This window comes from Saimiri boliviensis, chromosome 19 (assembly GCF_048565385.1).
Source record: "Saimiri boliviensis isolate mSaiBol1 chromosome 19, mSaiBol1.pri, whole genome shotgun sequence".
Classification (NCBI taxonomy): Eukaryota; Metazoa; Chordata; class Mammalia; order Primates; family Cebidae; genus Saimiri; species Saimiri boliviensis.
Window position 1 is genome coordinate 3,411,874 of NC_133467.1, and position 21,595 is coordinate 3,433,468.

General features: G+C 39.6%; 1 pseudogene; it reads right to left on the reverse strand.

Annotated features, from left to right (window-relative positions):
- Positions 1-18,941, reverse strand: part of LOC101053157 (tubulin beta-2A chain pseudogene) — a 48,465-nt pseudogene extending 29,524 nt beyond the window's left edge.
- Between the last annotated feature and the right edge of the window lie 2,654 nt (positions 18,942-21,595).

The window sequence follows — 21,595 nt, forward strand, 5'->3', positions numbered from 1 at the left end:
GGTTTTGATTTGCATTTCTCTGATGACCAGTGATGATGAGCATTTTTTCATATGTTTGTTGGCCTCCTGTATGTCTTCGTTTGTAAAGTATCTGTTCATATCCTTCGCCCATTTTTGAATGGGCTTGTTTGTTTTTTTCTTGTAGATCTGCTTTAGTTCTTTGTAAATTCTGGATATCAGCCCCTTGTCAGATGGGTAGGCTGCAAAAATTGTTTCCCATTCTGTTGGTTGCCGATTCACTCTACTGACTGTTTCTTTTGCCGTGCAGAAGCTGTGGAGTTTGATTAGGTCCCATTTCTCTATTTTGGTTTTTGTTGCCATTGCTTTTGGCGTTTTGATCATGAAGTCCTTGCCTACGCCTATGTCCTGAATGGTTTTGCCTAGATTTTCTTCTAGGGTTTTTATGGTGTTAGGTCTGATGTTTAAGTCTTTAATCCATCTGGAGTTAATGTTGGTGTAAGGTGTCAGGAAGGGGTCCTGTTTCTGCTTTCTGCACATGGCTAGCCAATTTTCCCAACACCATTTATTAAACAGGGAGTCCTTTCCCCACTGCTTGTTTTTGTCTGGTTTGTCGAAGATCAGATGGTTGTGGGTATGTTGTATTTCCTCTGAGGCCTCTGTTCTGTTCCATTGGTCTATATCTCTGTTTTGGTACCAGTACCATGCTGTTTTGATTACTGTAGCCTTGTAATATAGTTTGAAGTCCAGTAGTGTGATGCTTCCCGCTTTGTTCTTTTTGCTTAGAATTGACTTGGCTATGCGGGCTCTCTTTTGGTTCCATATGAAGTTTAAGGTGTTTTTTTCCAGTTCTGTGAAGAAGGTCATTGGTAGCTTGATGGGAATAGCGTTGAATCTGTAAATTACTTTGGGCAGTATGGCCATTTTCACGACGTTGATTCTTCCTAACCATGAACATGGAATGTTTCTCCATCTGTTTGTGTCCTCTCTTATTTCGTTGAGCAGTGGCTTGTAGTTCTCCTTGAAGAGGTCCTTTACGTTCCTTGTTGGTTGTATTCCTAGGTATTTTATTCTATTTGTAGCAATTGCAAATGGCAGTTCACTCTTGATTTGGCTCTCTTGAAGTCTATTACTGGTGTATAGGAATGTTTGTGATTTTTGCACGTTGATTTTGTATCCTGAGACTTTGCTGAAGTTGTTTATCAGTTTCAGGAGATTTTGGGCTGAGATGATGGGGTCTTCCAGATATACAATCATGTCATCTGCAAATAGAGACAATTTGATTTCCTCCTTTCCAATTTGGATACCCTTTATTTCTCTTTCTTGCCTGATTGCTCTGGCTAGAACTTCCAGTACTATATTGAATAGGAGTGGTGAGAGAGGGCATCCTTGTCTAGTGCCAGATTTCAAAGGGAATGCTTCCTGTTTTTGCCCATTCAGTATGATATTGGCTGTTGGTTTGTCGTAAATAGCTTTTATTGTTTTGAGATACGTTCCGTCAATACCTAGTTTATTGAGGGTTTTTAGCATAAAGGGTTGTTGAATTTTGTCAAAAGCCTTCTCTGCGTCAATCGAGATAATCATGTGGTTTTTGTCTTTGGTTCTGTTTATGTGGTGAATTACGTTTATGGACTTGCGTATGTTGAACCAGCCTTGCATCCCCGGGATGAATCCTACTTGATCATGGTGGATGAGCTTTTTGATATGCTGTTGCAATCGGTTTGTCAGTATTTTATTGAAGATTTTTGCATCTATGTTCATCATGGATATTGGCCTGAAATTTTCTTTTCTTGTTGAGTCTCTGCCGGGTTTTGGTATCAGGATGATGTTTGTCTCGTAAAATGATTTGGGAAGGATTCCCTCTTTTTGGATTGTCTGGAATAGTTTCAGAAGGAATGGTATCAGCTCCTCTTTGTATGTCTGGTAGAATCAGCTGTGAACCCATCTGGACCTGGGCTTTTTTTGGGTGGTAGGCTCTTTATTGCTGCCTCGACTTCAGACCATGTTATTGGTCTATTCAGGGTTTCGGCTTCTTCCAGGTTTAGCCTTGGGAGGATGCAGGTGTCCAGGAATTTATCCATTTCTTCCAGGTTTACTAGTTTATGTGCATAGAGTTGTTTGTAATAATCTCTGATGATGGTTTGGATTTCTGTGGAATCTGTGGTGATATCCCCTTTATCGTTTTTTATTGCATCAATTTGGTTATTTTCTCTTTTCTTTTTTATTCATCTGGCTAGTGGTCTGTCTATTTTGTTGATCTTTTCAAAAAACCAGCTCCTGGATTTATTGATTTTTTGAAGAGTTTTTTGTGTCTCTATTTCCTTCAGTTCTGCTCTGATCTTAGTTATTTCCTGTCTTCTGCTAGGTTTTGAGTTTTTTTGATCTTGCTCCTCTAGCTCTTTCAATTTTGATGATAGGGTGTCAGTTTTAGATCTCTCCTTTCTTCTCATGTGGGCACTCATTGCTATATATTTTCCTCTAGAGACTGCTTTAAATGTGTCCCAGAGATTCTGGTATGTTGTGTCTTCGTTCTCATTGGTTTCGAAGAACATCTTTATTTCTGCCTTCATTTCATTGTTTATCCAGTCAACATTCAAGAGCAGGTTGTTCAGTTTCCATGAAGCTGTGCGATTCTGAGTTAGTTTCTGCATTCTGAGTTCTAACTCGATTGCATTGTGGTCTGAGAGACTGTTTGTTATGATTTCTGTTCTTTTGCATTTGCTGAGGAGTGATTTATTGCCAATTATGTGGTCAATTTTAGAGTAGGTGTGATGTGGTGCTGAGAAGAATGTATATTCTGTGGATTTGGGGTGGAGTGTTCTGTAAATGTCTATTAGGTTTGCTTGTTCCAGGTCTGAGTTCAGGTCCTGGATATCCTTGTTGATTTTCTGTCTGGTTGATCTGTCTAATATTGACAATGGGGTGTTAAAGTCTCCCACTATTATTGTGTGGGAGTCTAAGTCTCTTTGTAAGTCATTAAGAACTTGCCTTATGTATCTGGGTGCTCCTGTATTGGGTGCGTATATATTTAGGATCGTTAGCTCTTCTTGTTGCAGTGATCCTTTTACCATTATGTAATGTCCTTCTTTGTGTCTTTTGATCTTTGTTGCTTTAAAGTCTATTTTATCAGAGATGAGAATTGCAACTCCTGCTTTTTTTTTGCTCTCCATTTACTTGGTAGATCTTCCTCCATCCCTTTATTTTGAGCCTTTGTGTATCCTTGCATGTAAGATGGGTTTCCTGGATACAGCACACTGATGGGTTTTGGCTTGTTATCCAATTTGCCAGTCTGTGTCTTTTGATTGGGGCATTTAGTCCATTGACATTTAGGGATAGTATTGTTATGTGTGAATTTGATACTGTCATTTTGATGCTACCTGGCTGTTTTGTTGGTTAGTTGATGCAGCTTCTTGATTGTGTTGATGCTCTTTTACCATTTGGTGTGTTTTTGGAGTGGCTGGTACTGGTTGTTCCATTATATGTATGGAGCCTCTTTCAGGAGTTCTTGTAGAGCAGGTTTGGTGGTGATGAAATCTCTGAGTGCTTGCTTTTTCACAAAGGATTTTATTTTTCCTTCACTTATGAAGCTTAGTTTGGCTTGATAGGAGATTCTGGGTTGAAACTTCTTTTCTTTAAGAATGTTGAATATTGGCCCCCAATCTCTTCTGGCTTGTAGGGTTTCTGCTGAGAGATCTGCTGTGAGTCTAATGGGCTTCCCTTTGTGGGTAACCCGACCTTTCTCTCTGGCTGCCCTTAGCATTTTCTCTTTCATTTCAACCCTGGTGAATCTGACAATTATGTGCCTTGGGGTTGCTCTTCTTGAGGAATATCTTTGTGGTGTTCTCTGTATTTCCTGGATTTGAATATTGGTCTGCCTTGCTAGGTTGGGGAAGTTTTCCTGGATAATATCCTGAAGAGTATTTTCCAGCTTGGATTCATTCTCTTCATCACATTCAGGTACACCTATCAGACGTAGATTGGGTCTTTTCACATAGTCCCACATTTCTTGAAGATTTTGTTCATTCCTTTTTGTGCTTTTTTCTGTGTTCTTGCCTTCTCTTTTTATTTCATTGAGTTGATCTTCGACCTCTGATATCCTTTCTTCTGCTTGGTCAATTCGGCTGTTGAAGCTTGTGCATGCTTCACGAAGTTCTCGTGTTGCGTTTTTCAGCTCCATCAATTCACTTATATTCCTCTCTGTGCTGTCCATTCTCATTAGCAGTTCATACAATCTTTTTTCAAGGTTCCTATTTTCTTTACGTTGGGTTAGAACATGTTCTTTTAGTTCACTGTAGTTTCTTACTACCCACCTTCTGAAGTCTGATTCTGTTATTTCATCACCCTCCTTCTCCATCCAGTCTGGTTCCCTTGCTGGTGAGGAGTTGTGATCCCTTTTAGGAGGAGAGATGTTCTGGTTTCGGGAATTTTCATCCTTTTTGTGCTGGTTTCTTCCCATTTTTGTGGGTTTATCCACCTGTTGTCCTTGTAGTTACTGTCTTTCAGATTGGGTCTCTGAGTGAGCTTGTAGTTTGTGGATGCTGAAGTTACTTCTTCTTCTTTTTTTTTTTTTAAGCTTTCCTTCTAACAGTCTGGCCCCTCTGCTGTAGGACTGCTGAGGTCCTCTCCAGGCCCTGCTTGCCTGGGGATCACCTGCAGCAGCTGCAGAACAGTAAGGGTTGCTGCCAGTTTCCTCTTTTGCTATCTTTGTCCCAGAAGGATGCTCGCCTACTGTCAGTCCGTTCTCTCCTTTATGAGGTGAGTCTTTGGATCTATGGGGGTCAGGGAGCTACTTGAGGAGACAGTCTATCTTTTACTGGGGCTTAAGTCCTGAGTTGTGAGCTCCGTTGTTCATTCAGAGCTGCTGGGCAGGTATGTTTAGGTCTGCTGCAGCTGAACTCATAAAGCACTTTTTGTTCCCAGGTGCTCTGTCCTAGGGAGTTGGAGCTTTATGAGTTTCTGTTGCACTACTGCCTTTTTTGATTTTTCTTTCAGGTCTGACCCGCCCAGCTAGCAGCACGCCTAGCCACTGCCTGCCCACAGGGGCTTTGCTGAGCTGCTGTGGGCTCCGCCCAGCTGCCCTGAGCTCTTCCCTGCAGTCCTGTTTATATGGGCGTAGTTAGAACTGTCTCTGCAACAGTGGCCCCGCCTCTGTTATGGCGGACTCTGTTGTGGCAGGTTGCCTCGGCAACGGTGGGTTGCCTTGGCAACGGCGGCCTGCCTCTGTAGTGGTGGAGAGTCTCAGTAATGGCGGGAGCCCCTCCCCCACCGAGCCGGACAGTCCCGGTTCAGCTGTGCTTGGTTTGAAGGGCTCAACCCAGAGGGTTTCCAATTACTGTTTTTGTTTTCGTTGTTGTTGGGGGTGGAGGGGTGGGACCAAGCGAGCCTGATCACCTGGCTCCCTGACTCAGAGTCTTTTCTTTTAAGTTGAACGACCCCGCGTTCCGGTCGCTTGTTGAAAAGGCGCCGGGATCTCCCGTGCTGCGACTCACTGAGTCGGCTCGAACTGCGGCGCCGGCTCCTGGTGGATTTTTTGCCTAGGAATCTCCTGGCCTGGCTCGCTATTTCAGATGAATGGGCAACTCTGCCATCTCAGGACTCTGCTCGCCAGCTAAGAGGGCTCCCAGACCAGTGGCTTTTGTTCGGAGAACCACAGCAACAGGGCGTGGTCACAGCAGCCGCGCGGGTGGAATCAGCCCCACGGGGACCAAAACAGCCACACCGGCTGGGACTGCGATGCTGGCGACCCCTCTGCCTGGGTATCTCCTGGTCTGTGGGCAATAAGAGTTCGTCTGGAAATGCGGGGTCCACTCACCCTCTGCACTTTCACTGGGAGCTGAAGTCCTGAGCTGTTCTTAGGCAGCCATCTTCCCGGTGATTTAAACATTTTCTTATTGGCAATTGGTTGAAGGTGTTATTATCAATAGAAATGAATGTCTGGGTTCTGATAAGGGGTTGTAGAAACCAAGGTTTTATCATGCAGGTGAACCCTCTAGGTAGCAGGCTTCAGACAGAATAGATTTTAAGCATTTCTTATCAGACTGAAAGAGTCTGATTTATCTGTAATTCTAAAAGGGAGGAAGGCATAATAGGCATGTGTAGCTCCACTTCCCATTGTGGCTTGAACTGGATTTTTCAGGTTAACTTTGGAATGCCCCTGGCCAAGAGGGATCCATTTAGATGATTGGAGTGCCTTAGAATTTTATTTTTGGTTAACCCAACTCTGTCAATTTATTTTAACCATGACTCCTACTTTTAATCCCTAGCCTTTCTCCTCATCAGTCCCACTTCATTACAGCCTCAATACTCCCTTTCTTTACTAGTGATAAGGAAATGGAGGCTCACAGGCATTAATTTCCCTAAATCTGGCAAGGGTAAAAAAAAAATGTTACATTCCACATATAAATGAGATTATGTAATATTTTTCTTTCTGTGGCTTATTTCACTTAGCATATGTGAATTTTTTTTAATTCAAATATACAGAGATATAGAATAAAACAGTAGTTACCAGGGGCATGGGGAGGCAAAGATGAAATGGGAAGATATAGTTCAAAGGTTGCAAAGTAGGAGATATGTAGAATGGACATGTCTGGAGATCACTAGTGCAATGTGAGAACTATAGTTAGTAAAATTATATTGTATTTGAGACTTTTGTTAAATCAATAGATTTTAGCTGCTCTAGTCTCACCAAAAAGTAACTGAGACAATTAATTTGTTTCATTGTATGAAACAAATTACTCCTTCAACCTTTGTGATCTACTTATAATGTTATAAACCTCAAATACGCACAATGAGATTTATGTGAACAAAGTTATAGAATACAGGTAAATATCCAAATCTGGCTAACCAAAATCTATGCTCTTTTTATAGGGTTGCCCTAGTATTTTGGGAGCTAAGGCTATTTTTTTAACATACACTTAGCTAGTCATTTTGCATACTTCTCAACAAAGTCCTTGTTCTTGTGGAGATTGTATCTAATAGAGATTGACAGAAAATAAAATATAACGTGTTAGGAGTAATGAGTATCTTGAGGAATAATAAGGCATGGAAGATAGAAAAGGGTGGCAGTGGCAATGTTGCTGTATTATATAGGGTGATCAGAGAATGTCTCCCTGAGGCATATGAGCAGAGGATTGAACTGAAAGCATTGCAGGCTCAGGGATTGGCAAGTGGACATGCCTTGTGATGGAGAGGGAAGAAAATGATGAGTTCATAGAAGAACAAGGAGGCCCTATCATCTGGAACAGAGGGAAGGGGGATGAGTTGGTGGTGGTGGTATTAGGGCAGCAGAGAGTGGTGGGAGATAAGACTGGTTAGGTGGTGGTTGTTGGGGGAAGTTGGGTGCTGATAGTCCTAGTTGACTGTGGTAAGGATTTTTTATTGTTTTCCTTCAGCGAGATGGAAATCACCAGAAAATTTTGAAGTGGAATACAGTCTGACACATTTTCAAATGAACACTCTGACTTGTATGTGCATGTGTATGCACGATGTTGGGGACAATGGGCAAGTAGGAGGTGGAAGACCAGGTAGGAGCCTACTGCAATGGTCCAGTCACAGTATGACAATACTGGGGTGGGGGTGGGTCAAGCTGTTAAAAGTGACAGGATTCAGGATGCATGTCAAGGGAAGAGATGACAAGATTGACTAATAATTGCATCTGGGGCAAGACAGGAAGAGCAGTGTTCAGGAAGATTCCAAAGTTTGTGGCCCAAATCACTGGTAGATACTGTTTCTTGAGATGAAAAAAACGAGAGAAATAGGTTTTTGCAAAACCAAAAATTCATTTTTTTACACATTAAGCTTAGCAATGACTTATTAGACATCCTATTTGCAGTTCCTCAAACATGCCATACTCCCTTTGTTTGTAAGCATTCTTTGTTTTTCGGAAGCAGTAAATCAAGAGCAGATGGTACTGTACTTAAAATAGTTTATAATCTCTTTGTCCTTGTTTTCTTTATTTATGATTCACGTGTAGATGATTTTGCCAATTCCAGATTCTACTGGGATATTTTTCAGAAACATTTATTCTGTCTTAGTGGTTTAGTTGACAATAATTCTTTCATACCATGTTGTGCTTTCAACTGCCTAGTTGTTTCTCAGAATCATTGCTAGCTCTGATATGCAGAAATCTTTTTCTAATGTTTATGAAATCATCATTAATTATTATAGCGTTCTGATGCATTATTTATTCTGCCAGTGTGATCCATTATATATTCTGCCAGTTTTTCCCTTAAAATGTATATTACTTCATGAAAACCATGAGCCAACTTCAACGTCATCCACTTTTTACTTTATGAAACCCACGTCCAAGAGCCTTCTCTTTGCTCTTGGGTAACACAGTTACTTAAACGAAGATTTGTTATTCATAAAGAATACTTTTTCTAAAACAATGACATTAAGAAATAGATAATAAAATGTGTCTACTTGAGGATGTACTAGATTCCTACAAGTAAAAATTTAGTATGGAGGATCAAACCAAGTTCTGGGTTTTCTCCTTCTAGCTGTGTGGCCTGGAATAAGCACTTAACACCTCTAAAGTCTTAGTTTTATCAGCTATACATTAAAGGTAGTAATAGAACCAAATTTATCGGTTTGTTATGAGAATTAAATGTGATAATTCACATGAAGTGATTCACATAGTACTTGGTATACAGTAAATGCTTAACAAGTGATAAAATTATTCCTGTATTGTTGTCATCACTAATGTTGTCATCATTGTATTTGTATACTGTATTGAATGTGCTTGCAGCACTTACTACTGGCAAACCATTGAAGTGGTCTCTGATGAAGATAAAGATAAAAAACATAGTTCTCTCCAAAAATTTCGAATCTATTTGCAGAAATAAGAGTACTATTCTTGCAAAGAATGTGATAATATATTATAAAGTAGTTCAAGAAGGAAGAATTATGACAAAATAGGACAAGTTTCACAGCCCATGAACTGCATTGTTAATGCTTGCCGTGAGCATTCAGAGGTGAAAGAGAGATGGTTTCCTAACCCAGAATGATCATGGAGGACTTAGGGAAAACATGATGGGATTTGAGCTAGATATTTAGGGAGGAACAGAAGTTATTTAAGTAAAAGGAAGGAGGAGAAACTTCAGTTAGGAGAAATCTAATTAGGAATAGTACAGAATTGGAAAAGGCAACTATATTTATAGAAGCCATTTTTTTAGGAGTGTCAGGATTTCTGTCAAAGCAAAGCAGATTTTCCTGATGAGTTGTTTTCTAAAGTTCTATTGGCAAAATAGAGTAGAAAAACTAGAAAGAGCAATGAATAAATATGACCTAGAGGAAATAAAATTTACCTTGCAAAAGACAAAATGTTTAAAAAATGTAGTAAAGAGTATTGCAGTAATATACCTCCTTGTTATTAGATATCTCTTTTAAATTTTTCTAATGATACAAACTTTACGCATTTTTTTCAAGACAACCATTTTAAAGTAGAGAAAACTTTTCTCTTGCAAATAAAAGGCTTTTAAGATCTTTATCAGTTCTGTAGATTTTTTTTTGAATTTTTTTTTTTTAAATTTTACTTTAGGTACATACTATATCTGGCATTTCCCCCTATGTTATCGCTCCCCACTCCTGTCTCTTTCATGCCCCCCACAACTGCCCCCAGTATGTGATGCTCCTCTCCCTGAGTCGACGTGTTGTCATTGTTCAACACCCACCTATGAATGAGAACATGTGGTATTTGGCTTTCTGTTCTTGTGTCAGTTTACTGAGAATGTTGGTTTCCAGATTCATCCAAGTCCCTACAAAGGACATGAACTCATGGCTGCATAGTATTCCATGGTGTATATGTACCACATTTTCTTTGTCCACTCTATCATTGATGGGCATTTGGGTTGGTTCCAGGTCTTTGCTATTGTACACAGGGCTGCAGTGAACGTACGTGTTCATGTGTCTTTATAGTAGAATGATTTTTAGTTCTTTGGATATATACCCAGTATTGGGATTGCTGGGTCAAATGGAATTGCTATTTCTAGATCCTTGAGAAATTGCCACACTGTCTTCCACAACAGTTGAACTAATTTACACTCCCACCAACTGTGTAAGGTGACAGGCAGGGGTCCAGTTTCTGCTTTTTGCACATTTCTAGCCAGTTTTCCCAACACCATTTATTAAACATGGAGTCCTTTCCCCATTGCTTATTTTTGTCAGGTTTATCAAAGATCAGATGGTTGTAGATGTGTGGTGTTGCCTCTGTTCTGTTCTGTTGGTCTTTATCTCTGTTTTGGTACCAGTATCATACTGTTTTGATTAATGTAGCCTTGTAATATAGTTTGAAGTCCAGCAGTGTGATGCCTCTGGCTTTGTTCTTTTTGCTTAGGGTTGTCTTAGCTATGCGGGCTCTCTTGTGATTCCATATAAAGTTTAAAATGTTGTTTTCCAGTTCTGTGAAGAAGGTGATTGGTAGCTTGATGGGGATAGCATTGCATCTATAGATTACTTTGGGCAGTATGGCCATTTTCACGATACTGATTCTTCCTAACCACAAGCATGGAATGTTTTTCCATCTGTTTGTGTCCTCTCTTATTTCCTTGAGCAGTGGTTTGTAGTTCTCCTTGAAGAGGTCCTTTACATTCCTTGTTAGTTGTATTCCTAGGTATTTTATTCTCTTTGTAGCCATTGTGAATGGGAGTTCACTCTTGATTTGGCTCTCTGCTTGTCTGTTATTGGTGTATAGGAATGCTTGTGATTTCTGCACGTTGATTTTGTATCCTGAGACTTTGCTGAAGTTGCTTATCAGTTTGAGAAGATTTTGGGCTGAGACGATGGGGTCTTCTAGATATACGATCATGTCACCTGCAAATAAAAACACTTTGACTTCTTCCTTTCCTAATCGAATACCCTTTATTTCTTTTTCTTGCCTGATTGGTCTGGCTAGAACTTGCAATACTTGAATAGGAGTGATGAGAGATGGCGTTCTTGTCTAGTGCCTGATTTCAAAGGGAATTCTTCCAGCTTTTGCCTGTTCAATATGATATTGGCTGTAGGTTTGTCATATGTAGCTTTTATCATTTTATGATACCGATACCTAGTTTATTGAGAGTTTTTAGCATGAAGGGCTGTTGAATTTTGTCAAAGGCCTTCTCTACATCTATTGAGATAATCATGTGGTTTTTGTCTTTGGTTCCGTTTATGTGATGGATTACATTTATTGATTTGCATATGTTGAACCAGCTTGCATCCCCAGGATGAAGCCTACTTGATCATGAAGGATAAGCTTCTTGATGTGTTATTGCAATCTGTTTGCCAGTATTTTGTTGAAGATTTTTGCATCGATGTTCGTCGTGGATATTGGCCTGACATTTTCTTTGTTAGTTGATTCTCTGCCTGGTTTTGGTATCAGGATGATGTTGGTCTCGTAAAATGAGTTAGGGAGGATTCCCTCCTTTTGTATTGTTTGATATAGTTTCAGAAGGAATGGAACCAGCTCCTCTTCATACATCTGATAGAATTCAGCTGTGAACCCATCTGGACTTGGACTTTTTTGATTAGGTAGGCTATTGATTGCTGCCTCTACTTCTGCCTTTGTTATTGGTCTGTTCAGGATTTCAACTTCCTCTTGGTTTAGTCTTGGTAGACTACAAGTGTCTAGGAATTGATCCATTTCTTCCTGGTCGATGTGATCGAGCTGTTTGTAGTAATCTCTGATGGTAGTTTGTATTTCTATGGGACCAGTGGTGATATCCTCCTTATCATTTTTCATTGCATCTATTTGATTTTTCTCCCTTTTCTTTTTTATTAATCTGGCTAGTGGTCTTTTTTGTTGATCTTTTCAAAAAACCAGCTTCTGGATTTATTGATTTTTTTTGAAGGGTATTTTGTGTCTCTGTCTCCTTCAGTTTTGCTCTGGTCTTAGTTATTTCTTGTATTTTGCTAGCTTTTGAGTTTTTTTTTTTTTTATCTTCCTCCTCTAGCTCTTTCAATTTTGATGATAGGGTGTCAATTTTAGAACTTTCCTTGTTTCTCATGTGGGCATTAACTGCTATAAATTTCCCTCTTGACACTGCTTTAAAGGTGTCCCAGAGATTCCGGTAAATTGTGTCTTCATTCTGAGTGGTTTCAGATAACATCTTTATTTCTGCCTTCACTTCATTGTTTATCCAGCCAACTTTCAGAAGCAAGTTGCTCCGTTTCCAAGTGTTTGTGCGGGTTTGAGTGTGTTTCTTAATCCTGAGTTCTAGTCTGATTGCCCTGTGGTCTGATAGAGTGTTTGTCATGATTTCCATTCTTTTGCATTTGCTGAGGAGTGATTTACTTCCAGTGATATGGTCAATTTTAGAGTAAGTGCAATGTGGTGCTGAGAAAAATGTATATTCTGTGTATTTGGGGTGGAGTGTTCTGTATACAGGTATTGATCAACTTACGACCTATGCAACTTATGACCATTTGACTTTACGACCACAATCGCTAGCCACGATTGCTCTGCGTCTGGCAGCGCGAATGTTGCCCAGCTGGGCGTACCACAGTGCGGACCAGCTTCTGGCAGCACTGCCATCTCCACGTGCACCATTTCAACTGTACATATATGTACAACTTATGACCAAATCGTGTTATGACTGTTCCGTGGTCCCGACCGTGGTCGTAAGTCGAGCAGTAGCTGTATGTCTGTTAGGTCCACTGGGTCCAGCTCTGCATTCAAGTCCTGATTGTCCTTCTTAATTTTCTGTCTTGTTGATCTGTCTAATATTGACAGTGGAGTGTGGGAGTCTCAATCTCATTTTAGGTTGTTAAGAACTTGCTTTATGTATCTGGGTGCTCCTGTGTTGGGTGTGTATATATTTAGGATAGTTAGCTCTTCCTGTTGGATTGATCCTTTTACCATTATGTAGTGTCCTTCTTTGTCTCTTTTGATCATTGTTGGTTTGAAGTTCATTTTATCAGAGATAAGGATTGCAACCCCTGCTTTTTTTTTTTGTTCATTTACTTGGTAAATCTTCTTCCATCCCTTTATTTTGAGTCCGTATGTGTCTTTGTATCTGAGGTGGGTTTCCTGTATATAGCACACTGATGGGTTTTGACTTTTTATCCAATTTACCAGTCTGGGTCTTTTGATTGGGGTTTTAGGCCATTTACTTCAATGTTAATATTGTTATGTGTGAATTTGATCCTTCCATTTTGTTACTGGTTTTCTTCCTGTTAGTTGATTCATTTCATTCATTGCATTTTTGGTCTTTGCCAACTTGGCTTGTACTTGTTCCTTTCTGTGGTTAGTGTTTCTTCAGGAGCTCTTGTAGGGCATGTCTGATGGTGATGAAATCTCTCAGTAATTGCTTGTCTGTAAAGGATTTTATTTCTCCTTCATTTATGAAGCTTAGTTTGGCTGGATATGAGATTCTGGGTTGAAGGTTCTTTTCTTTAAGGATGCTGAATGTTGGCTCCCACTCTCTTCTGGCTTGTAGGGTTTCTGCTGTGAGTCTGATGGGCTTCCCTCTGTGGGTGACCCGACCTTTCTCTCTGGCTGCCCTTAGAATTTTTTCCTTCTTTTCAACTCTGATGAATCTGATGATTATTTGCCTTGGGGTTGCTCTTCTTGAGGAATATCTTTGTGGAGTTCTTTGTATTTCTTGAATTTGAATGTTGGACTGCCTTGGCAGGCTTGGGAAGTTCTCCTGGATAATATCCTGGAATGTGTTTTCCAGCTTGGATTCATTCTCTCCGTCATATTCAGGTACACCAATCAAGCGTAGATTAGGTCTTTTCACATAATCCCATGTATCTTGGAGGCTTTATTCATTTCTTTTCACTCTTTTTTCTCTTGTCTTGCCTTCTCTTTTTATTTCATTGAGTTGATCTTCAATCTCTGATATCCTTTCTTCTGCTTGTTCGATTCGGCTATTAAAACTTGTGTTTGCGTCACGTAGTTCTTGTGCCGTGTTTTTCAACTCCATCAAGTTGTTTATGTTCTTCTCTAAGCTGGTTATTCTAGTTAGCATTTCGTCTAACCTTTTTTCAAGATTTTTGGTTTCTTTGCATTGAGTTAGAACTTGTTCCTTTAGCTCAGAAAAGTTTATTATTATCCACCTTCTGAAGCCTGTTTCTGTCAATTTGTCACACTCCTTCTTGGTCATGTTGTGTTCCCATGTTGTTGAGGAGCTGTGATCCCTTGAAGGAGAAGAGGTGTTCATGGCCTTTGATGGATTCGTCTTTTTTGCACTTCCCCACCCCCCCCGCCATCTCTGTGGATTTACCAGGCTGTGATGTCAGGGAGCTGCTTGATGAGGTCACTTCTCTGCCCGTGGAGGTGCTACTGGGTTTCTAGGGGCTCCTTCAGGTTACTCGGGAAGCTTCCTGTGTCTTTTTTGTTTAAATTGGGGGTTTAGGCTCACCTCTTCCGCTGACCTGGCAGCTCTGCTGGGTGGTCACGAATGCAGTCCCGTTACTACGTAGGCTTCCTGTGTTTTTTGTTAAAACATGTAGTCCAGTCCCACCCCTCTTAATGGTGGGTTGTTCCCTTCCTCCACTGGGTTGGATTATTCAGGGTTCAGCTCAGACTGTGGCACTGGCTGCGCAACCTGCTAGAGTCAGAGCTTAAGCCCTTGGGGGTATGTGGGGGAGGGTAGGGACCTACCCAGTCGTACCTGGCCGTCTCCCCCTTTCAGCTTCCTCTCTCTCTGGTCATGGGGTAAGAGCCCCCCAGCTGCTCTGTCTGTCCTCCTGCGTACAGCTCCCCATCTCTCTGGGCAGGGGGAGGGGGCGGTAGCTCAGTCCACAGGCTCTTCTGGCCACCTTTTGGCTTATGCCTCTGTTTAGGTCTGTATGCCAATCCGGGACACCATCCTGGATTATTATTCGACTCTGCATTTGTAATTCCCAGCGCTTGACTGGCAAAGATCCCCTGTTCTGTGTATTGCTGAGGCTCTGGGGGAAGCGCTGTATCTGGACCAGAGTGCCATCGGGGAGCCTCTGACTCTCTGGTCAGATGCACTTTCTGGGTGAAGTATACCCCTCCCTGCCTCAGTCTGCCCTGCATGGGTTTTGCTCACCATGGGACCAGACCTGTTGAAATGCACCTGGTACCTCGGTTGGAGCTACGAGGTCTCTGGATTTCTGTGTCTCTCTTGCTGGGTGTTGTGTGCCACAGTTGTGTCTATTCAGCCATCTTAGAGAGTCCCAGTTCTGTAAATTTTAAGACGTTTATCAGTTCTGTAAATTTTGAGACCTTTATCAGTTCTGTAAATTTTGAGACTTTATTTTGGACCTCAAAAGTCAAGACTTTGATCAGTTGTTTTCTGTGCCACTTTTAAGTGCTCTTTTAAGCTACTGCTTGCTCCTGACAAAATAGAAATGCAAGAAAAACAATCATGATTAATATCACATACATTTTTTCCTACAAATGCTTCCTAGTTATAAGAATCAGATTATCTGAATTACAAACGTAATAACAGATAAGATAAAAATACTAAGGGGTTTGTGCAATCCAGAAGTTTCCATATTTGGAACATATGATATTAGATATACATATATTAATGATTAGAAGTTATGTGTGGATGTACAAATATTGGAAGACTGTGACTTAAAGGTATGATAAATGATTAACTGTCGACTGGCCTTGTAATTAAGAATTTCTGAAGTGAATAAATGGAAAAAAAGACCATTTCATGTACAATAAACTGCACAGTGAGAGAAGCCATGTGAATTTAAAGGATTTGTAAATGTGTGTGAGTGAGAGAGAAAGGGATGGAAGAGAGGAACTTTAGAGAGTGATGAATTAATGAAACTAGAGTGGTAAACAAAACTGAGACATTTGGAGAGACTTATTCATCATACTAGAGATATAAGGAGTGCCTAAAGAGGTTATAACTCTAATCATATTTGCTAGGCAATGTTATGGAGGTGAGCTACCTTGGAGACGAGGAATTTCCATCTTGCAGAAGATAACTAAGTCCAGGCAAGAATGAGGACAGCTTCATGAGCATTTAGAATAGAACAGATTGGACTTGATTACTAACTGGCAGTGGGGGCTGAAGGAGAGGAAGGAATCTCAGGTGACTTCTAGGGTTCTCACTAAGGTGACTTGGTGACATCATTTATTTAGCAAATACTTACACATTGAGTTTCATACTATTTTTCAGGCTCTGTGTTAGGTTCTGAGCACACACAGGTAATCAGTAGTTTAGTGTAAGACAGACAAGTGAAGATCCAATTACATTACAGTTGAGAAGTGGTGCCTTATGATTCTGATAAAGAATACAGGAGAGAAAGAAAGCAGAGATGGCAAGTGAGGGGAAAAAATGCACTCAGCTCTAGACATAAAAAACAGTAAAAGAACGTTAGGACCACAAGTGGGAATCAGGGCTTATACTGAGAGGCAGTGGTGGCTGGAGGAACAGGAATCAGCCTTAGGGTCAGAAAGACTTGGGCTTGAATTGCTGCCTGGCTCCATCACTTAATAGATTTGTAACCTTGCTACTCTGGACAAGAGATGCTAGCAAGCAAGAGATGCTCTGATGATTTCTGATTGTTTTCTTGTTATCTCAATGATTATTCATTTCAGTGTTATCTGAGGAGTTTCCCTGTCTTTGTGTGATGACAGTAATCTCTTCTAAAATTAAACCTTGATGATTTTTTTCCTTAAAATGTACATATCAATACTGCTTTAATATTGCATAGAAATAATTTTCTAACTGGCATATCTTTAAGATGATGACACAACCATCTTAGTGATACCATTTGAATGATGAAAATAGCTATTTCAAGATTTATCAAGAAAGTCAGTATTAGCCATCCAAGTATCCCCTCAATGTCAGAGGCTACACTCTGTGCATGTGATTGAAGAAACCAGGTGCAATTAAAACAAAAATGTCATTTGATTTATGGGAAAGAGTGACTTGGAGTCAGAAAGTTTACTTTTAGTCTCAGAAAGTTTACTTTTAGTCTCAGCTTGGTTTCTTAGTTCTTTGAATTTGTACAAGTTTTTAAACTCTCTGAATCTGTTTTCTCATGATTAAAAAAATGTTGTTAATAATAACTTCTTTACACATTTATTGTGAGACTTAAATGGCTTAAGAAAAGCAAAATGACTCTTCACAGTGCCTGGTACCTATTAGCTTCCAAGTTTTTTTCTGTACATGAAACCTCAGAATCTTATTTTTCTTCTCTCTCACCTTTCAAAGAATAAGCATGTATAATACTTTTCACCAAACTTTTAAGCTAATAATAGCATTAATTTGTGGCAACTCTAGATAGAAACTGCCAAACTGAGACATAAAAACTATGCTAGCACATGCACTCTAATTTTAGATTGAGTTGCTTCAGATGAAACTTGCATATGCATCACCAAGGGGCCAGGGTGCTATCAGACAGCATTACAGCATAAAACAGACTATATTTACCTTAGCTATCTTTTATTATTCTTCTCACCATAAGAGGCCTGTGAGAACTCAGTTACAAGTGCTGCCAGGGAAACACATCAGGTGTCTAATAATACAGCAAAATGCATTATTAATTAGAAGCAGCAAGATGAGCTGTAATCCTGTCAAGCAGTGCAATTACCAAGTAGATTTTCCCACCTCTTTCTTTACACGATTCCTTTTAAAGTGTGAATTTCAAACTAAGTATGTTTCTAGATTTGACGTGATCCTTACTTGTATTGAAAAGGTTCCTTTCCTTATTAAGAACGAAAGTTCTCTAATGAAGGATGTTTACCATTACAAACGTTGCTTATTTACTATCCTAAGACTCTCTGCATTGTTCTTATTTGTTCATTTATCTCTCCTCTTTTCTAATGTCTAAGCACATTGAGGGTTTGAACCATATTTTGTTTGCCTACTGCATATAGCCTACAACTAGCCCAACACATCATATTTATTAAGTATTTAATGAAACGTTAAGGAAGCAATGAATAAATTTGAGCTTGATAAATTGATCCACACTGGATCTGTGAATATTATTTTAACACCTAAGGCTGATACTCCTTTCCATCTACTTTACTACATATTCCATTTTGTTTTCTCTTGTATCCTAACTATTGCTTCCATCCATTTTGGTTCTTACAAGCCATTACTTTCTAAAATGTGTTCTCTTTTAGTAACTGTCCCTTTGGGAGAATAGTTGTCTACCAGGTAGTGTGGTCTGGGCATGCACGTCCGTCAGCTTGCTGAATTCACGCAGCACCCCTGCGGGGCAGATTCTGTTTTCACCCTGTTACCAGATTTTCGTTTGTGTGCTTGAATCTTGCCACTCAGCCGCAAGCCCATATAAATCAGAGTTCCTATTGGTTGGGTTTCGTTACTCTCCTCCCCTATACAGGGATAAGAATGCCTTCCTATTAGGACTGTTTGGAGGCTCAAGTTAAATAGCGTGTGCGAATATTCTTCATGAACTATGAGGACTTCATTGCTTTGGGGAGGCACTCTGTCCATAAACTGCTAAAATTTGAGAATGGCTCTGGGCAAGTCCTTTTTATAAACATCTTTGTTTATACTTAGATAAATTTTGTAAGCCCAAAGTGGCTAGTTCTTCATTTTAAGCAAGATCATAGGACAAGGCAATAGTGGTAGGTGCCAGATACTGGATAGTGTCTTCAGAAATTGGCAAATGCTGCTGCCTCTGTGGCTGGCAGATAAAAACCACATCAGATGAGTAAGATGCTGCTTGTTAAAATTAAATAAAATGAGTTCATGATTTTCTAGTTTATTTTTTCTCAATTCTTTGGTCATACGTTCCAGATCCTTTCAGTACTTTTCTTTCACTTTCGGTGTTTCTGATGATATTTCTTGCTATTGCTCACATCTGTTCCCCCTCTAACTGAAGGTGGAGAAGCCAGTTGGTACTGCATGCCCACAGTCCTGACCCTGGGTCTTCTGCTTACTTTGTATCCAAGACATCAGTGACCTGCTGGGATACTGCATGGTTTGGACCATAGCCTTCAACCTCCTGACAGGTAGTGGTTTGGCTCCTTCGCCTTTGCCTCTTCTCTCTAATAAATATGTACCCAATATGTGCTTTTCACTTCCTGGCTTAAGCGTCATATTTGCGAATTAAAGAGAAAGTGTTCCATCTGAGTACTGAAACTTGGGCATCATCACATCAGTTTCCAGGTCATTCTTCTAAGACCTAAGCATCATTGATGTTTTAAAGTAATATGTATAATTATTAGCAGCAGAAATTAGAGACAGGTTTAAGAGCAAACATCCATATTAAATCAGTTTGTATAGGTGATGGCATTTTAAATTTCAACATATAGTTATTTATATTAGATCACTGTACATTTATCTTCCATTAACTGTGTTTGTGGAAGGCAGTACTTGTAATAGTTAAGGTATTGGAATTATGAAATCTTTGGTTCTAGCCAAGGATCATTAAAGAAGCTATTTATTCAAGTCTTTAGCCCATTTGGAAATCAGGCTATTAGGTTTCATTTGCTATTCAGTTGTAGGAGTTATATATATGTATATATATTTGTGTATATATATGTTATATATATGTATAACATATATGTGTATATATATATAATCAATCCCTTATGAGATATATGGTTTGTAAATATTTTCTATAATTCTCTAGGTTACCTTTTAACTCTGTTTATTATTTTCTTTGCTTTGCAGATTGGTAGTTTTTTTTAGTTGAATTGTAAATATTGTTAGAAGCTTACAATGAGAATTTAAGAGTCATTAATATGTTATGTTTTCTCCTAAGATTGGATCATGTGAGTTTCCACTTTCTGTTGTTCTTACAGTTTCCTGATAAGATCTTGTCTATTTTGGCTTTTGCTGCCTGTGCTTTTGGTGTCATATCCATAAAATAATTGTCAGGATCAATGTCATGAAGCTTTTCCCCTACATTTTCTTCTTGGGGTTTTACAGTTTTAACGCTTACATTTAAGTCTTTAATCTATTCTGAGTTGATTTTTTTCATTGGTATAAGATTAGGGTCCAGTTTCATTGTTTTGCATGTGAACATTCAGCTTTCCCATCATCACTATTTGTTGAAGGGATCATTCTTGCTCCATTGTGTGTGCTTGGCACCTTTGCCAGAGATCAGTTGACCATATATACATTGATTTCTTTCTGGGCTCTGTATTCTTTCCCATTGTTCTACATATCTGTCTTAATTCCAGTATGATGCTCTGAAGAAGATTTGCAAATATCCAACAGGTGTCTGGAAAGATGTTCAGTGTTATCATTCATCAGGGAAATACAAACCAAAACCACAATAAAATCACCTTACACCTGCTAGGATGGCTAATATATACATAAACAATGCAAGTGTTGTTGGGGATGTGAATAAATAAGAACCCTTGTATGTGTATACTGTTGGTTGGAACACTTGTATCTGTATACTGTTGGTCCTGCTGATACGAAAAAGAGTATGAAAGTTCCTTAAAGATTAAAAACAGAGCTATCATATGATTTAGCAACCTTACTTCTGGGCATTTATCCAAAAGAATTAAAATTAGGATCTCAAAGACATAATAGCACTCCCACATTTTTGCAGCATTATTTACAAGAGCTAACATGGAAACAACCTAAATGTCTATGTGGATAAATGGAGAAAGGAAATGTGTTGTACGCATAGCATGGAATATTATTCATCCTTAATAAAAAAGAAAGTAGCTGGGCGTGGTGGCTCATTTCTGTCATCCCAGCACTTTGGGAGGCTGAGGTGGGTGGTTCACTTGAGCTCAGGAGTTTGAGCCTGGGTGACGTGGTGAAACTCCATGTCTACAAAAAGTACAAAAGTTATCTGGGCATGGTGGTGCCTGCCTGTAGTTCCAGCTACTTGGGAGGCTGAGGTGGATGTGAGGATCACTTGAGCCAGTGAAGTTGAGGCTGCAGTGAGCCAAGATTGAAAAAAAAAAAAAGAAGAGGCAAGAAGGAAGAAGAAAGAAGACCTGTAATATCTGACAACATGAATGGATGAATCTCAAGGACATTATGCTAAGTCAAATAAGCCAGTCACAGAAGAAGAAATACTGCATAATTCTACTTATATGCTGTTTCTAAAACAGTCAAACCTGTAGAAGCAAAGAATAGCAGAGTGGTTTCCAAAGGCTGTGAGGAGAGGGAAATGGGGACCAACTAATTAATAGGTATAAAATTGCAGTTATGCAAAAAGTAAGTTCTAAAGATCTATCATACAACATCACACCTATGGTTAACAATACTGTATTGTACATGTTAAAAAATCTGTTAAGAGAGTAGTGCTCATGTTAAGTAACACACACGCGCGCACACACACACACACTCACACTGGTTAACTTCTCAAAGCATCAGATTCTTCCTTCTTGATCAGATCTGTCAAGAGAAGAGGAGGATGTGAACTACTTAGAGAGGGCCCCTCTGCCTTCTGTCTCCAGTGTGTCCTCACTTATACCTGCCACTCTCTACTCTTATTTTATTTTCATTCTTTATAGCACTTATCATAATTGATGTGATTTTCTTCAGCTGAGTACCCCTTTTGTTATAGAGGGCAAACATGTTGGCTTGTTGGTGAATCCCACCTCTGATAACCATGTCGTCATGCAGTAGATGCTCAGTAACTATGTGGAATGAATGAATGAAACTTTGGATCAACGTTGATGAATACTTAGCTCAATACCTTCTACATAGTAAAATGTCATAAGAGATGATTGCGGTTACTATAAATATCATGAGGAGTTTACAGTGAGAATTGAAGATTCGTT